The sequence below is a fragment of the Podarcis filfolensis genome (assembly GCF_964270895.1).
Source record: "Podarcis filfolensis genome assembly, chromosome: 3".
NCBI classification, from domain to species: Eukaryota; Metazoa; Chordata; class Lepidosauria; order Squamata; family Lacertidae; genus Podarcis; species Podarcis filfolensis.
In genome coordinates this window covers 82,522,242-82,545,440 of record NC_139606.1, presented here as the reverse complement: position 1 = coordinate 82,545,440, position 23,199 = coordinate 82,522,242, and the positions used below count along the sequence as shown (strand labels likewise).

The following is a 23,199-nucleotide window of genomic DNA, read 5'->3' as shown; positions in this document are numbered from 1 at the left end:
GGGGGGGGCATTACAGTGGTACCTCGGGTTAAGTACTTAATTTGTTCCGGAGGTCCGTTCTTAACTTGAAACTGTTCTTAACCTGAAGCACCACTTTAGCTAATGGGGCCTCCTGCTGCTGCTGCTGCGCCGCCGCTGCATGATTTCTGTACTCATCCTGAAGCAAAGTTCTTAACCTGAAGCACTATTTCTGGGTTAGCGGAGTCTGTAACCTGAAGTGTATGTACCCTGAGGTACCACTGTACAGAGAAAAGGCATTAAGTGATTGACTGAACAGTGTTCTTCATCCTATTAGCCTTTCAGAAGCTGATTTTCAGGAGATAGTTTGTTTGACAACTCTAAAGCAGCAGTCACAGTCCAAGAGAAGGGGTGTTCACTCAATCCCCAAACACATGGAGGGCTTCCAGTCTTCAGCACCAATACTGCATACCTTGCGTCAATATCTGCATGTTCTGTTGGATGTCTAGAAGCACAGCCCAAACCCTGATCATGTGAAGTGCTTGAAGGCAGATATTGAGGGTACAGAAGTGGACTGAGCAAACACCACAGAATTAGTAATTAAGTTTTAATCTACTAGCTGAAATGGTTCATCTTAGATTGTGGTCCTGAACATACTTACAGTGGTACCTCGGGTTACATACGCTTCAGGTTACATACGCTTCAGGTTACACACTCCGCTAACCCAGAAATAGTGCTTCAGGTTAAGAACTTTGCTTCAGGATAAGAACAGAAATCGGGCTCCGGCGGCGCAGCAGCAGCAGCAGGAGGCCCCATTAGCTAAAGTGGTGCTTCAGGTTAAGAACAGTTTCAGGTTAAGAACGGACCTCCAGAATGAATTAAGTACTTAACCTGAGGTACCACTGTACTTGTGAATAACCCCCATGAATTCAATGGGACTAAGTTCCAAATAAATATGCATATGATTGCACTTCATGCCAATGTAAGTCTATAGCTGACTACACAAAAGTATGGATATTTCTATGCATAGAAGCAGGGTTTTCTGAGGGAAATTATTTCAGTTTTTGTCTGATCTCATCTGAATAACATTTTCCTTTTCACAGATTTGATCTTATCTACGGACTTTCCCAACAATGATCTAGCTGGCATGCAACACTAAACCATGGCTCAACATTACAAGGGTGAGCAACAGTGAGCCTGGTTCCACATGCCTCTCTCTGTCCTCCAGCACTTCTGCAATGGCACAGGAAGCTTTGCTTCAGATTATCCACACATCCAAATCCTAAACTGTAGTTAATCATAACTATGCTTTGTTGAAACAAGTCATCTTCATACACTTCATACATACATGGAGTGTAAAGTGTGTTGGATTTGGACAACATGGCAAGCTCTGATTAATCTATAACAGAAACCAAAGCTTCTGAACTCTTATTTGTGGCCTACTGTAGGAGAAAGGAGTTTGCCTAGGCCTGTCCTCATCTCACTAAACCATGGTTTAGCATTATATCCAAACCTGCACAATATGATCAAAAGAACATTAAATTTCTAATACTGGAAACATTCACAAGCAACAAGGTATATCCAATCAAATATTTGATCTTGGGTGTGTCAGGCCAGGGATTCCATGGCAAATAGATATAACTGCCAAGTTTTGGTAGACTCCCAAATGCAAAAGACTTTGCTTTAGTCTTAAGCCAAACCAAACAAGAGAGCAAACGACGCTGCAGGATTTTAGGCTCAGACATTATCAACTGACAAAACACCAAATTGATTTGGCATTTAATTCCCATAGCTAATGTCTCAGGACTGGATTTATGCTGGTTAATTGAGTTGATTTTCCATGGTAAATTAAGAAAAGGTTCCTCCCATATATATATTTTTTGACCACTAGCTACATGCAAGGGCTGATATAAAAAGCCTGAGTGAAAGCATATGATTTAAACATTTTTAATGTATTTTAAATTAGCTGAGGTTAACTGAGTTGAAATTAAAGCTCTTCCAGTGACCCCTGTGGAACTGCAATTTATCTCGATGCCAACAATCCCATATATTTAGCTTAAAGAAACTCCACACTCCTCAAAGTATTCGAGACTCATTATTTTCATCAGATATTACCCAAAGAATTAGTCCCTGAGAAAGTATAAAACTGATAAACTAGTAAGGGATATGATCCATGGACAAATTCTTCTGCACACACACCATGAAGAGGAATCAGAGTAGTTCAAGAACATTTTTGCTTCTTCGTGGATTATATCCAACTTTTCTCTACTCAGTGTTAGGTCTGAGACCATCCCATGGAGTGGGCTTTTAGGAGTAAGTTGTGTAGAAATACATAGCTTTACCTCTTTTGCAAGCTATGAAATCCATATATCTAAAAGGCCCCATTGCAGATTTAGAACCAGGAAAGCCTTCTTGAAAAGAACATTCCACAGAGTGAATGTCACGATTAAGAAAATTCTTTTTCCAGGTAAACATCACTCTAAGGCAGTGCCATACTGTAGGAACCCCTTAACATAGTCAGGCAAGGTGATGCCGCCTCCCACAACTGCTGCTACCCTACTCCTGTCCTTAGCATCCTTAACACTGAGGCAAGTATTTCTGAATGCCATTTGAAGTATGAAATTATCACAGAATCTTAGAGTTGGAAGGGAACCAAGGGTCATCTAGTCCAACCCCCTACAATGCAGGAATTATTATTACTGTGCATTCTTACTGTGAAAACATTATCAAAGCAAATGCTGAAATGCGTCTATCATGTATTGCATATCTTTATGGGATACGATTCTCCTACATCCTTACTATTCTGCCACATTTTAGAGCAACTCCTTTTTAAATATACAAAATTTTCTACCACCATGCAATGGGATTGGATATAATTAAAGTCAGATGTTTGCATAATTGACATGTCACATTGTTATATTATTCTTATCATCGTTCATATCATCATTGCCTCCACAGAATTAGGATCATTGTGCACAAGGCACATTTTTTTCTAGCACTTACATGGTTAATCATCAGTCTCTGCCCCCACAGAGCTCCATGTGCTCAGCGAAACCTCTATGAAACTTGAGACCACAGCAATCATCTGTAAAAGGTAAAGGACCCCTGGACGGTTAAGTCCAGTCAAAGGCGACTATGGGGTTGTGGCGCTCATCTCACTTTCAAGCCAAGGGATCAGTGTTTGTCCACAGACAGCTTTCCGGTTCATGTGGCCAGCATGACTAAACTGCTTCTGGCACAACGGAACACTGTGACGGAGACCAGAGTGCACGGAAACCTCGTTTACCTTCCTGCTGCAGCGGTACCTATTTATCTACTTGCACTGGAATGCTTTTGAACTGCTAGGTTGGCAGGTGCTGGGACAGAGCAATGGGGTTGCAGGGATTCGAACTGCCGACCTTCTGACTTGCAAGCCCAAGAGGCTCAGTGGTATAGACCACAGTGCCACCTGTGTCCCTCTAGCCATCATCTGTGGAAGCATATTGTCACAACCACCTCCCTTACAGTGGCCACAAGGCATACTAACTTTCTCCTGCTGGCCGCATGCACAGTGAGGGTCACTGAAGGCCAATGCTATGCAAAAAAACAACATCTTATGGTTTTTGCACACTATTCTTGAGCACTTAACAAGCCACACTAGCAGCCTGTCAATGCAAACTCAACGTCAACGAGGATGAAGCCATGCCATTGGCCTTCATGTGGTCATGCCTGCATGTGGAAGTCAGTTCATGCAGCAGCTGCCATAGTCAATATGGCTTTGAGAATGGGCCGGAATGGGAACTGATCACCACTACCTACAAAGTTATTAGCAGAATTGAATAGAATTTTATTGGGGGGTGAGAATATAGTAACCAAAGCCCCACAATGGAGTGTTTGCCCAAAGTAGAGCTCATTATCAGAATTTGAAAACGTAAATGGTAATCCGACAGCAAAGACAACTCCCTACTGGGAATTTATCATTAGTAACACTGGCAGCAGGCATTCTAGACATCCTAAGATTACTCAGCTCTTGGTATCTCTAACTGAAAACAGACCCTTCACTGTGTATATGGAATGTGCATCCTGAAAAACATAGACAAAATAATAGTATATGTCTCTTGTCTTCCACAACATCCCAGCTCTAGCTTGTTCACCTCAGAGAATAAATTGAATTAAAGGGAGTTTAGGAATCTAAGTTAAACCATATTACCCTCAACAGTTAATTTGATTTTATAGCAAAGCTAGAGGGGGTTATATCAAATGCAAAATGATAGTCAATGACTAATTGTGGTAGGCAATTTAAAGCGATTTTAGTCTAAATTAACTCTGGCCTAGATGAGAAGATCCAGTTACTCCCATACAAACAATATGTGAAACATGCATGAAGAGAGAGAGAAAATTTGCCTCTTCTGTAAAACATAATATAGTTTACAAAACGCATGTAAAATGCCAGCTTGGTAATAGAGAGTGACATTTGAGAATTCCTTTTAAGAGCCAAATATCCAGATGTGTCTGGATATGTGTATCAGATATATGTCAGACTCTGTTCCAAAATCAGAATTCTAGCGCTGGTTTGTATCTGAAGTTCAGACAGCATAACTCCCTGAACGGAGAGGTGCATTCTTCCATGCCTACCAGCAAGAGGGTGGGGGAGACACATTGTGCCACAGCTGCTGCCTGTAGGATAAAGAATAGGTTTAGGAAAATAAACCCTTTCAAGCAATTTGCCACATGCAGGGATCGCCAGGGTTCAGTGAAAGAATATATTTGCAATACGAGGCAGGGAATATGCTAAGTATAAACGCCAAGCCTCTGAGTATGTAGAGAATTCTTTCCCTTACCACCAAGCCTGTCTGCACATCCGTAGGATTGAGAATAAGGACTTCCATGACAGGTGGGCATAAAAGCCTAAATCGAGTTCTTTCACTTAAGACAGTGATGGCCAAACTCGGCCCTCCAGCTGCTTTGGGACTACAATTCCCATCATCCCTGACTACTGGTCCTGTTAGCTAGGGATGATGGGAGCTGTAGTCCAAAAACAGCTGGAGGGCCAAGTTTGGCCATCACTGACTTAAGATAATAAGCACTAGCCACATGCCAAAGGCAGGGAGGGGGACCCCTGGAAGCAGTTTATTTGTTTGGGTACCTAGCCACATTTCTCCTCTCTAGTAGAGCATCAGCCCAAACAAATCAATCTTCTTCTTTTTAGGACAGCATCAGCCCAAACAAATCAACCTTCCAGCGATTCAACATGGCACCTGGACTCGGATTTTGATGGGCTTTAAAGGGAACAGATTTTTACAATTACAGAGCAGCCATGTGCAATGCCTCTCTATGTGCCCTTGCTGACTGAAGCTGGCACATGAATGGTACCGTCAAGAAGGTGCAGGAGGTTGATCTGAAAAGTTGGGATGGAAGCAAGGAACAAACAAATGGTGTGGTGAGCATTGAAACCTATTAAGATTTTATAGGGCACCTTATGCCTAGAAGCCAAAAAGGAGCCAATGCAGATTTGGTTCCTCCTCATTTCCAGACTGGGTGGCTGGTAGCCATAATCTGAAATGCAACTTTACACCATACACATCAACAGTATTTATACCAGTTTAATTGTCACATCTTGCCTAAGGGAATCCTGGAAAACGAAGTTATTTGAGACTGCTTGTAAATCTTTGCAAGGGATCCCCAAAGAAACCTGACAATTCCTTGAGCAGAGGAAACTAAGACAATTGAATAGGTTCTAACTTATCAGAAAAGATATACAGTAAACCCATCAAAAGTGATAGCTAATATGTAATATGAATATTCAATTAGTTTCCAGGTAACAGCTTGAATGAACAAGGGGATGGTAGCAGCTTCATACTTTTCTGGTTATGAACTTATAATATAGCATATGTGAAATCATCATTATATTAGCATGAATATAAATTGTATCCAAGAAATCCTCTGAAGAGAACGGTATCTAAGCACCAATGGTACATTCTGATACCCCATCTTTACTTTCTGTGGCTAATGTCTCTCAGTCTCTTCCCACAAAGATAAACTACTCTGAGGTGAAATTTCTCACCACAGGGTAGCTTTGTCATCTATATCATCCTGCTGAGCAGCATGAAGAATTTAACTATCCCTCAAATGCAGATGTGTGACAATCTGGAAGCAATTTCTACTGAAATTAGTGAGACTCGCATCAAATCACTGAAGAAAGGAAGACAACACCACAATCCCAGGCACACTTTCTTGGAAGCAAAACCTCTGAAATCAATGGACTTACTTATTTCACGGAAACATGCTTAGAATCAAGATGAAAATAATATTAGGGAAACAATAATTATCTACCTACAGTAGGCCATGATGGAGGCATCAGATTAAAACTTATTATATCCACTCCATTTCCGTTGGTTAGCTGGGGTATATCATCACTTCCTCTTCTGAACTGTTCTTTTTGAATAACTTGTTTGTTTCTTTGTTTCTTTGTTTGTTTGTTGTTACCAGAGCAGGTGAAATGCTGCCTGTCTCTTAAACATGATTAAACAGGGCCACTAAATCGTACATTGTGTGAGGATACCAGAAATAAACAGGCAAGATGCAAGGTGTGAGTTCAAACACATACCACTTTATTAATGACAAGTTGTAAACTTATAATACTCAGAGGGGAAGGAAGCCAATGCGTGGGAAATATTCCATATTATTTATCAGTCTGCTAGGCATATTACGATTGGGTGAGCCTGTGCTGCAGGGGAAAAAGTTGGCCTTTATACTGCGTATTCACTGCACTTGACCCCTTCAGCTGAAGAAGGAGAGTTTCCTGACTCACACCCCCTTAGACCCCACAACTCCAAATAGGTTAGCCTCAAAACTGATCTATAACCTGCCCCATGAATCACACAACCTGAAAAGTGATAGTCTTTGTAATAACTATACACCCAAAAAGCGCCTCAGGGTGCTCTTTGTGCCAGCCTCTTCCCTTTCTCACGCATGCTTGACAAGTGACCAAACCAATGAATATATTTATTCAGCTCCCATCTCTAAGTGCTCCAACCATGTTCTTCTACAGTATGGAGTAGGCAAAAAAAAGGGGGGGACTGGCAATCAATCGCAGCTGATCAAAAAATCCCTACTCACCCCCATCACAACAATCAGCTAATCCCAATCTGTAAATGGGAAAGACAGGCTGGGCACTAGTTCCAAGACCAGGAGGAGGGAGGGAATGGGTGGGGCAGCCTTTTACATTCCCACCCACTCCTTCTAAGCACTTGAATGCGTCTGCTGGTGCGCAATAAGAAGCCGTTTTGCCCTGGCTCCATCACAAATGTGCTCCCACCTAGACCACTTTAGAGGACAGATGGACGAGTGGCATTCCCTCACTGGGAAAATTCCTCTCCCCTGCCATAACTACAATAAATGGCTATAAGAGCACTGACATGAAACACATTTAATGCAAGTTAGGCATCCTCCTTCACCAGGATTTAAAATCTGGCTTTGTAGCTGGTTAACAAACCCTGCTCAAGAGGGAACCTGGTTAGCTTCAACCATGGTTAACAGGGGCACTCTTGCTGTGCCTTTAGCTGTGATTTAGGCGGGATGAAGGATTTGGTCCATATGAGGAAGAAGCTAAAGGGGGAAAGGGCAATGAAATCCTAATTTTCCAGTTGGCTGGTTGAGAGAGAGCCAGTATTGCATCTGCACCAGCCCTGAGCAAGAGGTTTTAAATGCACAACCCAATAGTTATCCCCATATACTTCAAGAATGTGCTATCCTAATTTAGGACAAGGACTGTTAAACAAAACTCAAGTAGAGACACTTGGAACAAGAAAAGAAATTGACCGTAAAATCATCTAAGGCTGCCATCCCAAATATACTTATTTTAAAAGGATGTTCCATTTAGATGAGCAGGGCTTACCTACAAGTTAAGTTTAAATTCATGTTAATTGCTTTGCCTACTGCTATAATTGATAGTACCTCCCAAGCTTTAAAATGACTGTAAACTCCTTTGCCTTTCATCTCCTGTTGTAATAGACCCTGTCATATGAAAATGATGAAGAGTCATGGAAGGAGTCACCTTCCCCTAGCACTGAATAAACAGCCTAACTAGAATGAAGAAAACATTTTCATCCCTGAAACTAATCCACTTTACCCAGTGGCAAGGAAGGGCATTTTTCACCCAGTTGTCTGGCCTTCTCATCACGAGTGTTGCAGACATGATCTTGTGATCTGATGTACAATACTAGCATGCAGGATCTGGTGTAAGAGTCCACAAAAGTTATTTGCCTGCAATATATTTTACTAGCCTGCCTGCTAAGAGCCTGCTAGCATCCTGGATTTTCATGGACCCCTTTCCTCCACGTCCAGCATGAAAATCCAGGTCACTGGCCTCTTAACAGGCTAGTAAAACAGAAAGAAAGCAAAAGGTGTATTCTCCCAAGTGAGCTGGCAGAGAAGGGACTGCACTGAGGGATTCACTTTGCTTCCTTGCTCAACCAAGCAACCTGGAGGAGGGAAATGGAGTCCCATGTCTTGCCAGCTCATTCAGTGCTTGTGCAGAATTCCTGGTGGCCTCTGGCTAGCAGATGAGTTGTTAAATAAAAAGGTTGTCTCCCAGGCTGAGTGCAAACTTTCCTCCTTGTTCCAACAAGCGCATAAAATTCAATCCGTGCCCCACGTGACCTCAGCTTTATGACCTTGACCTTCCTTTATGGAGGTTCTGGGATCATCTCAAGATTCCTAGTAGGAAGGGGATTACTATGAAAGTAGGGCAGAGCAGGGTGATCCTATCTCCACTTTTGCATAGCATAAGATGATTTGTGTAGTGCCGCCTTCACCAACCGGGTGCTCTCCAGATGTTCTGGCCTACAACTCCCACCAGCCCTAGCTAAAGTCCAAAACATCAGGAGGGCACAGGATGGTGAAGGTTGCTGTAGTGTGTGGGTTTTGGACCACCTTGATGTATTTCAAAGAATCCAGCTTTCTGGAGGGAGCAGAAATATGATGAAGTTTGCTGATCGAAGAGGTTGTTATATTAATAATGCTGGCCATATGTGAACTACAGTCTCAAGAAAGCTCTGGGAATTGTAGTACTGTGTGGGAACCTCCTTCCTGTACTTCCCGGCACACACACTGAGCTACAGTTGCCAAGATTCTTTGGGGGAAATAATGATACTTAAGACATCTATAAGCTTGTAGTGTAGAGATAGGCTCCAGTTCTTCTGGCTTCACACAGAGCATTTGCCATACATTCCTAGCTTTACAACTGCTACTCCTCTCCTGCTTTTTATATGTTACACTTGCAGAAAGGTATGCAGGAAGGCAGCTTGTGGTTATTATTGCAACATGTCTCAATAACTGCAAATTGTATGAACCTCCTGGTTTTCTAGCAGCGGTGTGCTGTATTCAAAATTGCAACATGAGAATACTACACACAGCATCTTGTGAGGGGCTGGTGACCTCTATTCCAAGCAAATGTGTTTAGGATCAAAGCGTAAAAAAGACTGGGAGTTGGTGAGAACAAGTAATCCAAATGGCATCAATTTAGAGTACTAGACAATCAGTGAAGCAGCAAGAAACTAAGAGACTTCTTAAAGCTTCTTATTGTTCTCTGTGAACAATATCCTGTTTCCTTGTACAGTGGACAATGATGAATTTTGGACAAATGGGTACAACAAATGACTCCAGTTTTTACACACTCCCTGCCCAAGTACTCCTTTAAAAGCCCATTTCTAGCTGTGTCTAACTAAATGCCACTCCCTGATTGCACCAGATATATTTGCCATCTCTCTATAAATGGAAGCCCTACTAGTAGAGTGTGAAGAATAGAGAGTGAATGTAGGAAAACTGCCAAAGGGAATGGAATGAATGAAATTAACACACACTCTGACAAGATGACACCCTGACAACTTAATAGCTGTATCCCAACTGTAATTAACATAGTAAAGCACACAGCATCTAAAAGGAGCTATATATTTGTGGAGAGAATGAGGCTAAACCTAGTTTTAAGGGAAATCACAATTTTCACATGTGACTCTAAAAAGGACTATTAAAGGGAAATAAGTACTCCACCGCAACCCATAGTTAACTTACAGGATTCACTAAGCGGTCAGGGCCCCACAAACCTAGGAAACTATCTGCAGTCTTAGGTCCTACCCTGTCCTCCAAGACCAATCAGGAACTCTCTCTAAAATACACCAAGTGCCAAACTGGGCCTACAAGAGTCACACTAAAGCATGCCACACAGCTTTGAGATCATCCTCCAAAGAAGCTCACCAAACTCTGAGCTGAAGTGTTGTAAGATTGAAAGCTTTATTCACATTGGGTTTGGGTGGACAGGGATATGGATGGCTAGATTACATTAATATAATTATTGACGCTGAGTCCTTGGGATTGGCTGGGCTCTAAATCCAGCAAACAAACAAGCTAGAGTGATGCTATGGTGGCCACCAGCTTAATATTTCTAAAGGTAAAGGGACCCCTGACCGTTAGGTCCAGTTGCGGATGACTCTGGGGTTGCGGTGCTCATCTCGCTTTACTGGCTGAGGGAGCCGGTGTACAGCTTCTGGGTCATGTGGCCAGCATGACTAAGCTGCTTCTGGCGAACCAGAGCAGTGAATGGAAACGCTGTTTACCTTCCCGCCAGAGTGGTACCTATTTATCTACTTGCACTTTGATGTGCTTTTAAACTGCTAGGTTGACAGAAGCTGGGACCGAGCAACGGGAGCTCACCCCATTGCGGGGATTCGAACCGCCGACCTTCTGATCGGCAAGTCCTAGGCTCTGTGGTTTAGACCACAGCGCCACCCGCACCCCAATTTAGCATGCTAATATTTCTAAAGGAGCCCACAAATCCATGGGGAGAGAGGTCTATCAATGGCTATTACACCCAACAGCAAAACAGAAACTGGGATCAAACAGTAGAGACCATCTTGCCCTCTTGGTGAGATTCCCAGGAACATCTGGCTGGCTGCTGTTGAAGACTGAACACAGGGCTTCTGCTCTGATCCAGAAAGGCACTACTTAAGTTTTATGAGTCCCTTCAGTACTATTTGTATACCACATACAAATGCTGTTATTCCATCCTACATTAAGGAAGGTAAATCAAGTGTACATTATAGCTAATGTTTTACATTAATATTAGAGGCCAATTTAAGCACCACCTGATTTAAGCTTCAGATGCAAAAACGTCCATAAGCTACAGCTGACAGAACAGCAAACAGGGAAGCAAAGACCTAATTAAGGATTCTATGAAAAGGGCAGAGCAAGCACAGCAGAGTTAAGGTAACACCCCTTTCCATTTAACATGTCCTCTCAAATTAATGTCCACCTCCACAGCATGGCTGGAAAAATAAATGTCAGCTGATTTAAGAGAAATATGGTAGTTGTGCACGTGTAAGGGCTACTTCTAGCCTATCTTCCAGGATTTGTGCACTCACTCCAGGTTTTCTGTTCTGTATCTCCTTTAAGGCAATTAAGGTCACAGCTGCTTGACTATGCAGTAATTCAGCAAGAGAGCAACCTTTTATTTTTAAATTGGTTCATCCAAAAGTGCACAATTGAAAATATTGATTTTTTTATTAAAAAAACAGAAAAGAAAATACAATGGACTCCTGAAGCAAAGACTTGCAATTTACATTTGGATACGGTTCAGAGAAAACGAAATCTGCAGGGTTTTAAAATAATTAAAAAAGAAACAACCAGCATGCAACATTAGTTTTGCAGCTACACTACTACTGTGAAAGAAGCCAGGTCCCTATTTGAGCTCCTCCTTTAACGTGTGCGCTAATGAATGACAACATCGGTACATGAAAATGGGTTGCATGCCTGCCCGCCTGGCTTTTGCTAAAAAGGGATCTGCACATTGATTTTTATTCATTCGATGAATGTAAAAGCTTACAAAACAGGGCAGCTACTGGTCAATGTACCTGGTATCAAGCTTGATGATGTGAACTGTCACAACATTAAAAATAAATAAATCGGAAAAGCAAAACTGGCATAGTGGTGGTTAGAATGTCAGCTGAGGACTAGCAAGAACTAGATTCAAATCCATACTAAGCCCTGAAATACTGTAATACATAAGCACCCTTTGACAGTGCACCACCATCCTTCAGCCTAAACTACCTTGCAGGATTGTTGTGAGGGTAAAAGGAGAGGGACAAGAGAACCATGTACATCTTCCTGAGCTCTTTAGAGGAAGAGTGATATGAGAAGTGTAATAAATAATCATGCAGTGTGTGGCTATCAGTAGATCAGCTTTAGAATTTCATATCTGGTTATGCACCGATTCTGCTCACGGACAGCAGGCACAATTCACTGTAAAGCTCCGCCTGGAAATTACAGACCATTTCTACACAGGAGAGAATTTGTAAGAGGGTGGCTTGGGAGATTTCCTGCCCGTTAACAAGAGACACAGATACACAACCCCCATATCTCTTCCCCTCTTTCTCAAAGACGCCGCATTAAAATTATGTGCAGATCGCGCACAATCTCTCCCTAGAGGGCCCCCTTTTGCATTACGAGACGGGGGTGTCCATTCTGCGAGGCTATCCAGGCTGGACTGCGCCTGTTCCCTGCGTTGCAGCCGCTATACGCGCTTCAGAGCCTGCCCTGCCAGTGGCCCCTGTGTCACCTTAACACCCCTCCCCCCTTTCCCTCTCTCCCCACAATTGGCAAAACCCTCCCGTTATATCTCCGACTCCGCTCTTCACTGACATCACACACAAAGCAGGAGCCATCCTACAGCGCTGGGCGGCTCCCCGCGCAATCCTCACTCCCCGTTGCCTGAGCCAAAAAGAAAGGACCAAACACGCAGGGGGGGGGGGGGCTGCGCGTGTGTCGAAGCCGAGAGCAGCCGGCCGTCGTCGCCCTGGCCTCGCGACAACCCCTTCCGCGACTCCAGCCCGGGCCGATCCAAGCCCGCATGCAACGCGCCGCTCCTGCCCTCCCCACGATTTCACGGGGCCAGGAGATGCAAAATAAAACAATAAGTAAGCAGATCGCCGCGGCTGCAGCGACAGAGCCAGCCGTTCCCTTGCTCGTGTTGCAAACAGCGGCTCGCAGGAGCAGCAACTTACTGGTTTCTGCCAGGCGCGAGTCTCTCTCCCCGGCTCCCTCGCGCGCAGCTGCTCGGCTCGTGCTGCTGTCGCTGCACGCGCCGCCTCGGAAGAGCTGCCCTTGGCTGACGGCTGAAGCAGCAGCAGCAGCAGCAGCGCGCAGGGTGGAGGGTGGGGAGCAGCGGCGGCAGCTGGTTGGGGCGCGGAGGCGCCTCTCATCCGACTCAAGAGGCGGCCGCGGCACCTGTGACCGCCTGTCACCCATAGCACCCGCCCCTCCGTGCTGCTGCCTCCTCCTCCTCCTCCTCACGTCGCCCCCTGACGGGAAAATGCTGCCTCTTCCAGCACGACGCCAGCCAGGCGAGGACGAAAGGAAGACAGCCAGCAGCAAGCGGGCGACGGTGAGTGGCTCTTCCAGCCCCGTCAGCAGCAGCTTTGGCACCGCCAGCCCGAAGGGACCAGGAAGACTTCCCGCTCAGAGGCTTGCCTGAGCAGGTTGAGCCTCTTTTCAGGGCTCTCCTCACCCACAAAGCAGCAGCCGCCTCTGAGGGGCGACGGGAGGTCCTGCGTGTGTGTCAGGGGCTACCTGGGCAGCGGACAAGGGGCGCAGCGCGCCAATGCGTCCGTGGGCAAATGGGACGGTGTCATTGGCCACGCAACTGTGGGCTAGCGACGTCATTCGTTCCTGGAGAATGGTAAATCCATGCACTTTTGGGCAATGCGACAGTGAGGGCAAAACCTGCCACCTACCTCTAGGAGTGAGTAGCTGTGCCCTTGCTAAGAAGGGTATCAGAATCATAGAATTGCAGGGTTGGAAGGAGACCCCCGAGGGTCATCTAGTAAAATCCCTTGCAATGCTGGAACCTCAACTAAAGCTTCCATGACAGTTGGTCACCCATCTTGTAGGGCCTACATGTTGCACAGGTTAAGTGAAATCTGTCTTCTGGATTTTCTGCACATCTGATAAGATCTGAATCAGTGGATATCTTAGGTTTCATAACCCCATGACCAGGAATGAGAGAGTTCAGCAACATGTGGGGGACAAAGGTTCCTCATACCTTGCTCCTAGGCTTATATGCCACACAATAAGCGAAGTGTCTAGAACAATGTAATACAGTACACTCATAAAACAGCAAAAAATATTTAGCATCTTGACATTAATATACAATGAACAATAGTTGTGCTATAGCACAGAAAAGCTCTGTACAAACTGAAGCGTCCTAAGCAGGCGTCTGAACAACGTTCCAGTGCCACTTCCTTAACGGTAGTCAGCCACAACTTAGACATAGACACAATAAATGCCCTCTGTCTTGTTCACAAGGCAAACGTATGTGGCACCCTTTTAATAGTGCTACTCTGAGCTGAATGTAAAGATCAAGCAGGTATTATTGCTATTACATTGGTACCTCAGGTTACATATGCTTCAGGTTACATACGCTTCAGGTTACAGACTCCGTTAACCCAGAAATAGTGCTTCAGGTTAAGAACTTTGCTTCAGGGTGAGAACAGAAATTGTGCTCCGGCGGCACAACAGCAGCAGGAGGCCCCATTAGCTAAAGTGGTGCTTCAGGTTAAGAACAGCTTCAGGTTAAGTACGGACCTCCGGCACAAATTAAGTACTTAACCCGAGGTACCACTGTATTTACTGTATTTATTAATCACTTTTTACCAAAATGTTTCGAAGTGTCTTGCAGTACCACAAAATACATCTAAAATCAGTTAAAAACCAGGTAACAATGAGAGCAAAGTACAATAGACAACATTCCTATAAAGTGCTTATCCAGTCATACTATTAAAAGGGCAAATATAAATGGGGCAAGGCAATCCCTTAAGATGTTGAGGGGTCTACATACCAACAGGTGATATGTAATGAAGTATAGTATGTGAAATTGCTTGATGGGTGACATATAATTGTGCTTACTGCTTCACACAAGAAGCATGAGATTTTTTTATTGGTGCCCTCTTAAAATGACCAAGAGATGTGAGGTTAATGTCTGATGTTTTACATTTTTCATGTGCTGTAAGCCGCCCAGAGTGGCTGGGGAAACGGACATACTGCTTCCTGTTCGGCAGAAGTCTCTTCTTCTGCAGTGATGCAAATTGCAAATTAAAATGGATTAGAGGGAGGGAAAGTTTAGTAAACCTGCTTGTCCTGACACATTATCCCACGACAATTTAAGGATTCCTTCTAGCTGACTCCTGACAATCAAACAGGAATCACAGTCATACTGGAGACTTACGTTTAAGCATCTTGCTACCGCCCTGTTTCTCCATTTGTATTTGTGTGTGTGAAGCACCTTGAGCCTTTGAACCGACAGTATAAAAATAACCAAAAATGAATAAATAAATAATGGCATGACCCCAGCCATCATTATTTATTTATCAACTTTGCTTTTACTGGGTGCTATTACCAGATGTTGCAAAAAAAGAAAGGAAAAGGCTACTTCACGAATTACAATTTCCACCCACACAATCTCCAATATAAGGGGGCGGCGAGAAATGCTTATATTTTAAGTGCGAATGGGGTTTTGTTTTTTGTCTCTTTGCTGCCTCTATATACAGATCAAGCACTTGAGAAAGCTCCGGCTGTCCACTCAGTGAACTCATGGCAAATCCTCAAAAAGACTTGTGCTGCCCTTCAGTGTTATTTGCTCTGTTAAACCCACAGAGCCTAGGGCTTGCCGATCAGAAGGGCGGTGCTTAGAATCCCTGCGACGCGGTGAGCTCCCATTGTTCAGTCCCAGCTCTTGCCAACCTAGCAGTTTGATAAATAGATAAATAGGTACTGCTCCAGTGGGAAGGTAAATGGTGTTTCCGTGCGCTGCTCTGGTTTGCCAGAAGCAGCTTAGTCATGCTGGCCACATGACCCGGAAGCTGTACGCCGGCTCCCTCGGCCAATAAAGTGAGATGAGCGCTGCAACCCCAGAGTCATCTGCAACTAGACGTAATGGTCAGGGGTCCCTTTACCTTTTACCTTCCTTCTTTCCTTCCTTCCTTCTTCAGATTTCATACCCAGAGCCAGTGGCGTAGCATGGCCAGGGCCACAGGGTGGTTGCCCTGTGTGCAAAATTCTTAGAGGAGCATATTTTCAAAGAAAGAAAGAAAGAAAGAAGTAATAATAAATAAAAATAGTGTTCCCTCCTCCTCGCAGAGAAAATCTCCCATTGTTTATGTGGGCGGACTAAGGAGCGGATTTGATGGCCAGTTGCTAGGACACCCTCTGTAGGGCTTTAGAAAGCCCGGCCAATTCTCTGTCCTGCTCTCTGCCGTGCTCTCCACTCACGGGGGCTGCCACATGAGTAGGTCGCCAAGCTGTTGCCCTTTCATTCCAACTATTGGTGGGCAGTGCCAAGGTTACTTGCCTTGTCCTGGGCGCTGGCCACCCACGCAACCCAGAGCCAAAATCAGCATCCAGCCTTCTTGGGCAGCTGGCAGGGCCTGTTATTGCCCTGAGTCCTCTTAAAATTGTTTTCTGTGCCTGGAACTCTCAGTGGAGCTGGACAGCTAAGTCAAACCACCATTTTAATTTCCCACAGTGCCCCACAAGGACACTACTGGGGGGGGGGGCATTATAGGAAATCAAAATGGTGTTTAGACCCAGGAACCTGGTATTGTTTTGCCATGCTACCCACCTGCTATCTCCAGGTAAGGCTTCCAGGGCCCACCAAGAGCCTTCTCAAACCTGCAGCTGGCCCTGATTGTGCCCTTACATGATTTTCATGCAATGGGCTCAAGAATCTTGCTCAGGAACAGCAGTTTAGAAATGACAATGGTTCTCTCAAATAGGTCTCTTTAACAAAGGTCTAACTCAGGGGTCAGCAACCTTTTTCAGCCGTGGGCCGGTCCACCGTCCCTCAGACCATGTGGTGCGCCGGACTATATTTTTTTTTGGGGGGGGGGAGTGAAGAAATTCCTATGCCCCACAAATAACCTAGAGATGCATTTTAAATAAAAGCACACATTCTACACATGTAAAAACACCAGGCAGGGCCCACAAAAACCCAGAGATGCATTTTAAATAAAAGGACACATTCAACTCATGTAAAAACCATGCTAATTCCCAGACCGTCCACGGGCCGGATTGAGAAGGCGATTGGGCCGCATCCGGCCCACGGGCCTTAGGTTGCCTACCCCTGGTCTAACTGCTGCTTTCTAGTGTGTTTTTGGCTTGTATTATGGGCAAACGCAGCTCAACAAAAGATATGGCAGGGAAACAGTACTGATGGGGAATTTTAAAACGCATTCTCTGTGTTTATTGGAGGCATGCTTTATGAAAAGGCATTCACAAGAGTAATGTAGTTAATGCTGAATCAAGGTTTTGACACATGCGATTCTATAAACATTCTTGTCTCTATGGATATATTTCAGATATATGTCCAAGCATCCCCCTCCCCCCCTTCAAATGCCAAACAAAGGAAATGGCCTGTCAATTTAAGAGGAGTAACAATGGTTTTAACTGAACATTAAAGAACAACAAGAACAGTTGTTGGCAATCTAGCTGGTCAGTGGATAGGAAATCCATAAATAATGTTAGAAACTTTTACAAGTACCACGGATACTTCTAAACCCAGCATTGTTTCTTTCCTTCCAATGACATCCTTTCAGAAGTTTCTGTTGGCAGTCACTTGGATTTAACAGTACACTTTTGACAGTTTTATTAAAGGCTCGTTTTTCAAAATATGTTACATTTGGCACTGATGATAGCCTAGTATCAAATGTAAATGGATTGCAAATATGAAATATGTTACAGACCTTACTTAGACCAACTCATTTTTGATAAATATTTTCACATAATGTATGTATGCCAAGTGCAAACCCTAAGCACAAGCACCCATGCGCGTATATACCTTACAGACATAAAAACAGCTTTTAAATAGGAAGCTGTCTTATTCCAAATTGGTTGATCTAACTTAGCATTGTCTACACTGACTGGCAGTGGCTCTCCAGGGTTTCTGGGGAGATATGAGAGCCATCTTCAAATATCTCAACGGCTGTCACATTGAAGATGGAGCAAGCTTGTTTTCTCTTGCTCTGGAGGGTAGACTCGAACCAATGGCTTCAAGTTACAATAAAGGAGATTCCAACTAAACATATGGAAAAACGTTCTGACAGTAAGACCTGTTTGTCAGTGGAATGGTCTCCCTTGGGAAGTTGTGGACTCCCCTTCTTTGGAGGCTTTTAAGCAGAGGTTGGATGGCCATCTGTCATGGATGCTTTAGCTGAGATTCCTGCATTGCAGGGGTTGGACTAGATGACCCTTGGGGTCCCTTCCAACTCTACAATTCTATGAAAGACTCTTTCCCAGCACTACTTGGAGATGTTAGGCATTGAATCTGGGACCTTCTGCATTCAAAGCAGATGTTATATCACAGAGCTATGGCCCTTCCCTAAACATACACATGTACACAAAACTTTACCTCCCCTTAATCTTTATTTATATACAGTGGTACCTCAGGTTACATACGGTTCAGGTTACATACGCTTCAGGCTACAGACTCTGCTAACCCAGAAATAGTGCTTCAGGTTAAGAACTTTGCTTCAGGATGAGAACAGAAATCGTACTCCAGAGGCGCAGCGGCAGCAGGAGGCCCCATTAGCTAAAGTGGTGCTTCAAGTTAAGAACAGTTTCAGGTTAAGAACAGACCTCCGGAACGAATTAAGTACTTAACCCGAGATACCACTGTATATGTATCAATATATATCCAACCCAAAAAATACAGGTTATAAAAAACAACAACATAACATGTCCCGTTAATATGAAATACACTGCAAAATAAATTATGGTCTTCTAAATTCAGTTCAAACATGTAATACGTATTAGGTGCCAAAATGCCCAGCCATCTAACAGCTTAACCACAGCCTGTAAAAATCTTTCCTTCTAAAAAGGAAAGATTAACAACGCCCCCAAAAGACATATTGGGCTTTGATCTTCCTGGAGCAGCCACCAAGAATTCCTCTCTACATGATCTAGTTGTTTTCAGCTGCTGCACAGCTGATAAAACTTTAAGGAAATAGGTTCCTGAATTCATATTGATATGATGTAAGGGAGGAGTCAGTTAGTGAATGTTGAGTCTCAGTCAGTAATGATGTTAGAGGTTAAAGGAAAAGAACCTTAAATTGTGCCCGGAGGGTAAAAGTATGGTATTGCAGATAAAGAGGCATGAATGTTATCTTTTTTCAGGTACCGTACTTTCCCTTCTCTAAAGACAGTATGCTGTACTTGGTACCACCTTGAGCTTGCAAATAATCAAAGAACAATTCATCTCTATAATACAAATTCCTTCGTTTTCAGCTAGGGAAATCAGAGAACTTATGTTGTATGCAAATAATTTTATTGACACACTGTGCTTTACCAGAAATACCAGCAAGCAGATGCATGAGTGCCTCACACTTCTAGTTTATGTACTTTAACAGGGGAAATATGCAAGCTTCAGACTATACGCTTGCCAACTTTGCTGTGCAACTTCCAGAGCAGACATTACTGTGGAGATATAATGCATGGAAACTTGAGACACACACTTTGAAATGTTTGTGGTTCCAATAAAACCTACTACCATTTATTTTAAAAAGCCATTTCTGTATATTACAGTACTTGAAAAATGCTCCTCATTACGTTAAGAATAATGATGGTCTTCAGCTCATCAGTGCTTCTAATTACCACTCTTGCAGCACCATAAGAGAATTGGCGTTCTTAAAGTTCCGTGAAAATTAAATAGGTTTTGTAGCCAGTTTAAATTTGCATTGTAGAGTGCATGCCCTGTAAAGCATATTGCAGTTGCCCAGCCTTATAAGGTAACAAAGCAGTGATTACTGGGGCCACATCTGATAAAAGGGGTTGTAGGCATCATTCTCATAAGATGGAGTTGATTGTTTGGTCTTGGCAGATCCTCAAAAACTCTCTGCTCTAAATTTCTGCCAAAAGGTTGGGTGATCTAGCCAGATCCCACAAAAAGAGAGATGAATCTGAAAACATGCTGTGAAACAGCCCATTGCAGGAGATAGGAAATGACTACTGCCTCTAATAAAGAGTTACACATTGCGGTCATAATTTGTCATCAGGCCTAGCAAAGTTCTTCTCTAGTAAAAGGTTTCATAGCACATTTGAGGTTCACCTCTCTTTTGGTATCTGGTTCTGCCTTCTTTGGGTCATCTGCCCATCATTCAGTCTACTCTACAAAGCCCAGACCAAGCAAGCAAAGAGCAAGAGCAAAGCAGTTTAGTGATCAGATAACTTGCACATGACTCAAGACCAAGAGTGATATTGACTCATAAATTTTTTATCTGGCACCTGGAAATCTAAGGTCTGCTTGTGAAACAAGTCAAACTGGGCACTGTAGGGGGAAGACAAAAATTCACCAGGGTTCCATCCAGATTTGACCTGGTGAAAAATTCTTTATCATCCTCAGTTATAGCAACCCTGAGCATGAGAACACCTGAGTTTCCTAAAGGAAATTGCATTGGGATATGGCTTAGAAGCTAACTGGGGGGGAAATGTTACTAATTGTTGACCAAGCAGTGTTGAACACTGGCGTACGTAGATTTTACGTAAAAGTTGTTATCATTTATCTGAGTGGGAAGTATGTTCCACTGCTTTTCAAAATGAGAAAATTCTAATCTGGATTTCATCTACATTCTTTTAATTTTTGAAATTATTAAATGTGAGTCCAAATAAATGTGGTTAGTTCTGATTATGGGAGTGGGGAACTCTCACAGAGGGATATTAAACTGAATACCTAGAGCACAGCTTGAAAATTTTCTTGGCAGACTATAAACCCAGTTTTAGAATCTCATTATATTGCCATTGATCTCCTGAGACTTTAGATTTCAGTGATATTATCTTCCTTTTTGTTTCCACAGAGATGGAAGAAGGAGGAAATTTGTAGCTTGCCCAAAAGGAAACTGGCTTTTCTTTTCACATTCAAAGCAACTTAAATGAAAAATATGTTACTGTACAAACATTCTGGCACATTAAATTCTTGGACTTTACCCAGCTGCGGTGTTATATTGCCCCTTTGCAAATAATAGTGCAAGTTGACATGCTGCTTCCTGAACAGCTTTCCATTGCAGGGCAAATAGGTGTGGGATGGTTTGGAGGAGTAGCTTCAAGTAAACATTGTTCAAAGTAAATGGTTCTGTTGCAGAAGTGATCCTTGGCTCTATACGTGCAGTTCCCTTCTGGAATGTAATCATGATTTCCAGAGAATGTGAATGCCCTAAGAATCAACTGCATTCAGAGACCTAGGCTGTTTCTCCCGCTGCTTTTACAATCACTCTGCTTCCAGAATCTCTTCTATGCACAACTACCAAACTCCAAATTGTTTTGGTCCAAAATGAGGAATTAACTTGTAGTGACATTTATCACTAAGCAATTCCAGGTCAAGATTTTATTTTTTTTCTGTTTGGAGACTATGTCAATGAAAGAAAAATGTGTACACTGTCTTCCTGTGAAAGCAATGGTCAGTTGTGTTTTCCTGCAAATATATGTACTGGGGAAGCCAAAGCACACTGGGCTGTTTATGGGGGCTCATCCACACTTATCTTTGCTCTGCATTTCTAGGCACAGGTCTGGGCTTTGCAGGCCATTTCCAACAGCTTTTGTCTTTGCCCTGGCGCTTTTTTGGTGAAAACCCACTCTCTACTGTTGAATCAGAGCAAATGGCAATCCATGAAAAACCTGAATTGCCATTTGCTTTGATTCAGCAGTAGAGAGTGGGTTTTCACCAGGAAAGTGATGGGACCCAAAAAATAAAAAAGCACTTGGACACCGACTGGGAAAGTGTGGACCTGTGCCTAAAAAATGTGGGACAAAAGTGTGGGATGAGCCCTAGGATGTGGGTCAAACCCAAATAGTAGTTTTCTTGGGAAATTGAATAGATTTGTTTTACTTTTACATGCAGATCCAATTACCGTATTTGGAATTGGGAATACTGTTTTGCCAGGGTGGATTGGGCGGTCCTCATTTTAGGGTGTGGGTTACCTCGGCTTTCTCTGTAACCTATGATATCTGCATGTGTATTGCTACATTTTTGTCCTAGAGGCACCTTTAACATCTTGCTTCCTACACATAATGCACAGTGTAGATTCTGAATGGTGTGGATTAATCAGCAGTGTTGTGGAGTAGATAGTCTCTCTTTACCCTTCTTGCCAGCAGTATTAAGAACATAAGAAGAGCCTGCTGGATCAGGTCCATGACCCATCTAGTCCAGCATCATGATCTCATAGGAGCCAGCCTGTGGCAAGCCTGCAAGCAGGACCCAAGCACATGACCAGTCCCCATTCCTGCAGTTTCTAGCAACTGGTATTCAGACATATACTGCCTCCCACCAGGGAGACAGAGCATAGCCATCAGGCTAGTAGGCACTGGTAGACCTATCCTCCATGAATTTGTCTAATCTTTTAAAGTCAACCAAGTTAGTGGCTATTACTGTCTCCTGGGAGAGCAAGCGCCATTGTTTAACTATGCGCTGCATCTGATTATTATTCAATGGAGCCATGGTGTGCTTTGCCTATCATGCTACATTCCCAGCTTGATTCTGCCTATAACTAGCATTCCAAGTTGATACTCACTTCCACAAAAATGACTGACCGCCTAAGTCATAAGACCAGGGCTAGATTAACCGTTAAGCAAAACAAGCACGTGCTTTGGGCTTCAAGGGAAGTGGGGCACCACAGAAACTACAGAAGGTTAGTTTTGAGGATCTGATCAAGCACTTTGCAATTAGAAAAAGTAGGAGGAAATGTTTCAGATATTAATATAGTGGAAGTATGCAAAAACAAACATCATTTTCCATTTTACTGTGCCAAGGTTTTGTTTCATTTCAAAAAATAGAATTTTATTAATGTTTTATTAATAATGTTAATGTTTTATTAGTGTTTAGATATGATATATAGGGGCGACAAAATCTTTTAAGTGCTTAGGGCCTCTTAAGTCTTAATTCGGCCCTGCATAAGATGTACTGTTTTTGTATATCTTCAAGAAATGTTTGACGCAAGGTTGTTGATTCCTTCCCCAATTCTGCATAATGGAACAGATCCTTTTACTGAGACACAAGCTAGGACTAGGAATGCCATTACAAGCCCCTCTTATATTACAAGTTCCTCTTATAAGAGGGGAACTTTACAAACAGTAAACAGACTCTTTTCTTTGGTTAAGTTTTGAAAGCACAATTTTTAAAAATGCACTCATCTTTAATATGCTGGGGGCCCAGTTCTACAAGGTGTTGAGAGG

The 23,199-nt window shown here is 43.3% G+C and overlaps 1 protein-coding gene and 2 long non-coding RNA genes across 4 annotated transcripts in view; 2 read left to right on the top strand and 1 right to left on the bottom strand.

Annotated features, from left to right (window-relative positions):
- Positions 1-23,199, top strand: part of LOC310758318 — a 166,206-nt gene that overhangs the window by 65,075 nt on the left and 77,932 nt on the right. The window lies entirely within an intron of this gene.
- CDC42EP3 (CDC42 effector protein 3) overlaps positions 1-23,199 on the bottom strand; it is a 61,257-nt gene that overhangs the window by 17,957 nt on the left and 20,101 nt on the right. Inside the window, exon 1 of one of the 2 annotated variants that reach the window (XM_083604369.1) lies at positions 12,993-13,152. The exons of the other annotated variant lie outside the window; for it this stretch is intronic. The gene's annotated coding sequence lies outside the window, so the exon portion shown is untranslated. Of the gene's footprint in view, positions 1-12,992; positions 13,153-23,199 lie in introns of those variants that run through there. 2 annotated transcript variants of the gene reach the window in all.
- Positions 13,271-22,723, top strand: LOC310758310. The gene is made up of 3 exons (XR_014545699.1): positions 13,271-13,372; positions 15,534-15,690; positions 20,829-22,723. It is a non-coding gene; the product is annotated as an uncharacterized lncRNA (long non-coding RNA).